Source organism: Maylandia zebra, linkage group LG12 (assembly GCF_041146795.1).
Source record: "Maylandia zebra isolate NMK-2024a linkage group LG12, Mzebra_GT3a, whole genome shotgun sequence".
NCBI lineage: Eukaryota > Metazoa > Chordata > Actinopteri > Cichliformes > Cichlidae > Maylandia > Maylandia zebra.
In genome coordinates this window covers 3,062,420-3,069,884 of record NC_135178.1, presented here as the reverse complement: position 1 = coordinate 3,069,884, position 7,465 = coordinate 3,062,420, and the positions used below count along the sequence as shown (strand labels likewise).

The 7,465-nt window shown below is 38.0% G+C and overlaps 1 long non-coding RNA gene across 2 annotated transcripts; it reads right to left on the bottom strand.

Moving 5' to 3' along the window:
* Positions 1-314: 314 nt before the first annotated feature.
* Positions 315-3,574, bottom strand: LOC143421420 (uncharacterized). Of its 2 annotated transcripts, XR_013101051.1 has the most exons (3): positions 3,335-3,574; positions 1,240-1,395; positions 315-803 (listed from the first exon to the last, which is right to left on the bottom strand). It is a non-coding gene; the product is annotated as an uncharacterized LOC143421420 (long non-coding RNA). The 2 variants fall into 2 exon arrangements; XR_013101050.1 differs by lacking the exon at positions 3,335-3,574 and having other exon boundaries at positions 1,240-2,081.
* Between the last annotated feature and the right edge of the window lie 3,891 nt (positions 3,575-7,465).

Genomic DNA, 7,465 nt, shown 5'->3' with positions numbered 1-7,465 from the left:
GACATCGCGCTTATGTAAAAAATAGTTTTATAAATGTAAGAACCATAAGGTAATATGGCAACAGGGGTGTAATTATTAAAATGACACAAAGAAGAGACTTAAAATAACATTATAACCCACAGGCACACAACCAAGAGACCTAAACTGATTAGTATTGGCTTGCTTCTATCACTAAACATCACAATCACTAATACTAGACGATGCAATCTGTTTGTAGTGGTGCACCTTGGGAAAAAAATTGCAAACTGGTGAAACTGGTGCAAGGCACCATTTCCATTGAGAAAAATGGACATTCAAAGTTTGAATTTTTAAAAAAAAAAAAAAACCATGGCTTGAAAAGTGAAAACTGCAGGAATAAAGGCCCCAAGTTGAAAAGTGCCAGAAAAATAAGTTTCACTATGTACTGCAACTTTACCAGTGCTGGCTTAAAAGAAAGGATGGTACATATTCGAAGAGGTAAACATGTTGTTCCCACATCATAACTGGAAAACTGTTCAATCGTACAGTCTGGTCCTGAAAACCTGGGCCTTCTTTGAAAGGCTGTTCCTTTTGAGCTCCATAACCAGTTTCTATAATACCTCGAAGGTATACTTTTCCAGTGGGTAGGTGAGGTTCAAAGTGTACATTAGTCCAAACAGCATTGCAGCTGCTAGGGTATAGTTATCCAAATCCTGCCAGACTCTCTGGCCTTCAAGGACTATCCCGATGTCCTCAGGGCTGCCATTGGCATCTCTTGACTTTATGATGTAAATTCCCATGGTTGTTTCCTTATTAGATCGTTGGATAATGGCTTCATCTGTGGCCTAGAAAATGCAGAATTCCAAAATTTAATTAAACAGAACACTGGTCAAAGAACATTATATCAAATCTTATTTTAATCTGTGTCACTATTCCAAAAAATGTTAACATTAACACATTAGGTGAAAAAAAAAAATGGATTCATTACAGCATGTGATTTGAGTCCTCAGAATGCTTAAAAAGGTAATGCATGAAGTGAAATCTCCATGCAAAGAAGCAGAATACTGTCAGAGCATAGAGAGGTGTTCAACTATGAACTCCACACATAGTTCTAATGCAGGTAAAAGAAAAAAAAAAAAACAAAACAAAAAAACGCACCCATGGTAAATTGTGAAAATCCCAGGTGATTTTCAACATACTCCTGGCATAGAGTGACAAGCAGCATTTTGTTAAAATTATTATTTTCCCTAAAGTGTATATACAAATGAATTTTTTTCTTACCTGGGCTGTGGGCTCCAGAATGTTCTGAAGTCTTCTTCCTATTTGTCCTCCTCGCCTTTTGAAGACCTTTATTAGTTTGTCAGATAGCACATCTATCTGCGAGAGTAATATGGACTGCAGTGGCATGGTGGTAATGCGCTTAAACTCTGCATTTATCTAAAAAGAGAAGTTGTCACATAAAAATGCTGTCAAAATCTCAAATCTCACAAGGTTACATCCACACAAAGTTGTTATTTTTTGTCATATTACTATTTATTAGCTATGGGTCCCATGTTGCTGAGCAGTTCCATAGTTGCCCTTACTTCCATACCACCCAAAGCCTGTTTGCAACCACAGCAGTTGCCTCCTTCTGGCCATTTTGCAGTTCTGCCAAATGACCCAGAAACTACATCTAATATTGTCATATACACATCAAGGTCTTTCATTAATACTTAGTTAAATTAGTTAATTTGACCTTTCCAGAAAATTTACCTTACAGAATGAGAGATAACATATGCAAATCTTCACTAGTAAATAAAATAATGTTATTAAAACCTTAACTGTAACACCTCTACATAACAGCGCTAGAGAATTGTTCTGAAGCAACACCAATCTGCCCTTCAGTAGGGATAAGCACCATATATCGATACAGAAAAAATAAATTTAACATATTTATACTGTCATTATTTTTATCTCTTTAAGCCCTCCTCTCAGTCTCTCTATAAATCAGTTAAAACAATTTGTTGGGTTTTTGTGTGTCTTTAACATGTTATCAGTACATTACATTCACTGTCCCAGAACATGAAATAAAGCCCCACGTCATGCACTTCCTCTCCTAATGAGTACTGCATAGGTGTCATGCCCTAAATAAACCGACTTTAGTGAAGACACCCCCCCCCCCCCAAACACACACACACAGAGCCCACCCCATGGCAAACTAGCTTATTTAACTGTTTAACTAAAACATTTTAGGTACAACCAGTTAACTAAATGGACACGAGTTTGTTAGTCTGTATTCACTGAGAAAAAACAAGCGGATGTGACTGGGCACACACTGAAAAAAAAGCTAATGCACATAATATTGTCTCGCAGCTTAAGCTAGCATTATCGTTAGTTAACTTAAGGAATGACTTGTTTTTTCCATTATGTTGCTCAACAGCAATTCATGAGAAAAACTTCCCCATCTAATGGATGTTCTCTTCGTTTCCTCTCAAACATGTAGTTTTCAGTTTACCTTGACAAAGTAAAGCTCAGCACCAAACGTAAACGAAGCGAAGACAAAAAATGGCGGACCGCCACAGTGAATTTTCCCTCATAGAACACACCCTGGGGGTGGAGTTTCAACAGAAAACATAACTATTTTCTGTTATTTTGATATGACTGGTTTTAAAAGACTGAACATCCTTCTAAAACAAGTGAAAGGCGTGAGACTTATTTATGTTTAGACCAAAAATATAAATGATTCATGTTGGATATATTTACTGTATTTTTACTAACTTAACAACCTCATCATTGCATTAGTTGCTTTATGCTATAGCATTACGCTTACATTAGCTTGAAGCTCAAGGTCGTCATTTTATTTAATTTCTTTTTCTGGGCTTACAAACAGGACACACAACATTTAGATAACCGTTACACTGAATCTTGGGTCTGTGTTGAGTCTTCCAGCTGCTGACTACAGAAGCTAGATTGACCTTTCAGCATGTTTATAGCGGCTGTGGCTATGTGCTGGTAATGTTACCGTGTGTGAGCAGTCACATTGGCAGCAGACATGTTTCAACAAACTAGTCATATCCCAGCCCTACATTAGCTTGTTTAATGGTTAAGACACTGCAGGTACCACCACTTACTACAGACACCGATGCAAGTTTGTAATAGTCTGTTAATTTAGACTGAAAGAATATACAAACAATATTAACTCACATTATATATGTTAATTACTAATTTGCTTATCGCATAATTTCGGTTACCATTAGCTAACTGGAGCCTAACATTAGCCTTTTATGGTTTTCGATAAACAGCCCACATACCTGTAAAATAATAACACCCCAGTAAAAGTCCACATACATAAAGGGTCTACACTCTTTCTCACTGGTAGCTTTAAAATCTTATTTACCTTCAAGTGTAAAACTCCAGATGGTAGTAGATTTTCCAAAGCGAGAGACAAAAATGGCGGACAGTGCAGCCGATTTTTCCTTTCCAGGGGGCGGAGCTTGAGGATAAAACACGACTAACTTGTTTCTTTTCAACATGATTTGTTCTAAAAGAATGAATATTCTTAAAGAATATGTGAAAATTAAAAGACAAAAATATGTTTAGATGTGAAATTTAAATTAGTCATGCTGGATATATGAAGTAATTCTATGCAAATTCAACAAATTCACCCTATTGCATTTTTTTCAGTGTACTCTGAATTTAATTATGAGCTATTATTAATCTCTGTCTCTCTTCCACTGCATGTCTTTTGTCTTGTCTCCCTCCTCTCACCACCAAAGGGTCGCAGCAGATGGCCACGCCCCTCCCTGAGCCTGGTTCTGCCGGTTCTTCCTGTTAAAAGGGAGTTTTTCCTTCCCACTGTCGCCAAAGTGCTTGCTCATAGCGGCCGTCTAGTTGTTGGAGTTTCTTTATATTAATGCAGGGTATTTACCTTACAGTATAAAGGGCCTTTATATGACCTTTTTAGTGACATCCTTTATACTGGACTTTATATTTTTTACATCCTTTTCCTGATGTAAAAAATACTGTGGTGCTTCCAACTGATTTTAAACCAAAACTCTGAACAAACCCTGATCCCAACCAGCGTAAGCTCCTACAGTGATTTAGCCCGGTAAAGAGAACCACAAGAAAACACTGACTTTAAGTCCAACAATGCTCCGTAACCCATTAATCTTGCTTCATACTCAGGTTAGGTCAGCAGAGAAAGCCATGGCAATGTCGCCTGGTAAGAACAGAAAACCAAAGGGTGCAACACCTTTATGTGAGGAGGGAAAAGGACAGCAGTTTGCAGCCTAATGACTTCCAATTACATCTGAAATTATATCATTGCAAATAAATTAGATGGATAGCATTATTTTATTATTTCACTAATAAATACCAAAATACTTACATGCTATTAAAGTTGATGTTGATTGTTTCTTGTACATGAAAGACTGATTTACAGTTTTTTACACACAGCGAGGAATGCAGATTTAACACTGGTATCAGATTGATACTGATAGTTACCTACAGCAAAGGTAACGCACTGGACCCTAACCCCCAACAAAGCCAGATGGGGCCATCCCTGCTTCACTTGTACACATACTGCAAACTATCACAAAATCTGTTTGTTTTTTTTATTTAACTGAGAATTACTGGGAACTTACTACTTTACAATGTGTTTTCTTATGTGTGGCCACTTTTTAACAGTCTTGCAGAGGCCAGTACTACACACTATGAAGGAAATACACATTAAACGCGACGTGCAGATTTTTGGTAACTTTTCATGTCTCCTGGTTGCTGATTCTGATCAAAACAAGTTTGACTTCATTCCCAGAGGGTCCTCCCTCTGACATGTTTTTTCTGATTTATGTAAAAGTTGTCATTCAAAGAACACCCCGTCCATCAGAAAGCACATGAACCGAAAACTTCTGTGTTGAGATGGAAGCAGACGGAGAAAACAGAATATGGGCCACGAGAGGGAGAGATTTAGTAATGTTCACGTCTGCCACACAAATGGAAAGAATGCTTCACATGCCGTCTAGCCTGAGTGTGTGTGTGTGTGTGTGACAGTTCAGTCTTGTCTATGGATAAATCAGCGTCCGTGCGTGTGTTTCAATTTGAATCTGCTGTGGATGGAGCGGTGCCTGTCCCCAGTCTTCAGACTTCTGGGTCAAAACTAATTGGCACAGCAACGTTATGACTTTTGCTCTGATAATGACCACAAGCACTTGGGCTGCTTTCGCATGAGCGACCCAGCACTGCCAATCCCTCTCCCTTCTGCCCCTCCCCTGAGCACACTTACACAGGCCAGTGCCTGGACAGGAGATGTGAAAGGGTGGGGGTAGTTAAAAGCTAGGTTAGACTGAAGACATGAAGACGGATGACACGCGGGAACACAGCGTAGATTATCCACTGACTGCAGCAGGAATAGTTCTTCATTTTATAAAAGCATAAAAACAAAACTTCAGAGAAGCTGCTGAAAGAAAAACACATTTTACAATACGTTTACATTCCTAGAAAAAAAAAGATTTTCTGTATTCAACCCTTCCTAATAACAGTCCTTTGTCTCCATGTCGAGCTTCCCTCTGATATCCTGCTGATGATCCTTTCATGGGTCATTTAGGTGTTTTTGTTGACATCTATCTTTGTAGTGTTTTTTGTGAACAACAACATGGCAGAAACCACCAAGAACGCGCTACGATTCTAATATATATTAAGTACAATATTAGGTGGCATCCAAATTGTATACAGTATATTAATAAAAGTTGCTACAATAATGTTTGTTTGTTTATTTGGACTGCTGTTTTAAAAGCTTGAACTCAGTATTCTGGCTGTTGCCAGAAGTAGAACATTGACTCTGCAGGCTGTGTTCGCCCTACTGTTTGAATGGAAGTGTGCAAAAGGATTCTTTACTGCTTAAACATTTTTATTTATAATATATAGTATTGGCAAATATAACTTCAATGATCGTTGGGATATCAGTTTTCAAACTAAAATATGTCCTGAGACGTGGTGGAACTCAGATTTAGCTCTTACCACCTGCAACAGTCACAGGTAGTGTCATTTACAGGGTTTATGTAAATAGCGTCTAGAATTAAAATGTATTTTCCAAAGGGTTTCCTACAATTAGACACATTTTAAAAGGACTCACCTCCTCCTTCAGATATCAGCGGTGCTGGTTCAGTCTGTCAGAAATGAAGCTCACTAATACTTTGCAATGAGTTTCATTTGCAGCTGTCTCTCAAGTAGGGAGCCATCCTACTGACACACTGCTCTAACATTCAGCATTAGCTGGGAAGACTGTGAAAACCTAAATCATAAAAAGGAGGCGGGAGGTGAGCTCTATGGAAGCCCATTCCTGCCACTAAAAAAAAAAGGAATCCATAACTCAAAATTTCGAGTTATTTTCTCGAAATTTCGAGTTACTTTCTTGAAATTTTGACATGTTACCTCGAAATTTCGATTTATTAACTCAAAATTTTGAGAAAAGTAACTCAAAATTTCGAGTTAGCGCTGCCAATCAGTAATCTACGTGAATGACGTCATTTCCTCGTTACCCGGAAGCTGAAGCCCTCAGCTACAAATGCTACAGCTAAGCTGCCGGTATTACATCCAGTCGTGAATGCACAGATTGCTGAGTGTTTTCAGCCTGGCTTCACAAATGATGAAATCCCCGTGTTATTAGCTGAATCACATGGTGTTACTATCAGCAAACGTACTCGCGAAAGCGCCAATTTGTTGGGATCCATTTTTGAGTGCGCGTTCCTCTGCGCCATATGCTTCCGGGTAACAAGAAAGCGACCTCATTCACGTATATTTTTGATTGGCAGAGCTAACTCGAAATTTTGAGAAAACTAACTCGAAATTTTGAGTTATATTTCTCAAAATTTTGAGAAAAGTAACTTGAAATTTCGACTTATGGATACTAGCTGTTTTGTTTTTATTTAGTGGCGGAAACGGGCTTCCATAGAGTTCAGAGGTTGGCTGGATTTTATTTTTATTTTTGCCCAAAACAAAACAAATTCTAGGAAACACTCATAAGTACTTTGTGAAGCACATTATTTTATGGTGACGGGTTAATAATTTTTGTAATAGTTTTTTCTCGGGCCCCTGTCAGTCACAGGCCCTCATCACTTTTCTCCCTTAAATGCCGCAGCCTATAAGTATGTCCTTACTTTTCAGACCTATAAGCTCCATCCAACTTTATATTATCATTATGAACGAGGCTGATACTTTACCATAAATGTCCGTGTGATTTCAGATGATTTTCCTCTCTACGCTCAGACAGCTTTTAGGTGCAAATATAGTAAATATATTACAGTATAGTAATGTATTAACTCTGTGCGGTTTAAGACATGTTTATTAGACTAAACTCTAAACAGAAAACTAAAGAAAAAGCAAACAAATTTTCACTTGAAAGCTGAAAGTTAAGTGAAAGTGAGTAACAGTCATTATGCTCACTATAGAGAAACTTCAGACATGTGTAAATGTAACTTGTCTCTGGAAAAGCTAACCCAACCCAACCATCTTTAACCCAGTTTCATAAAAC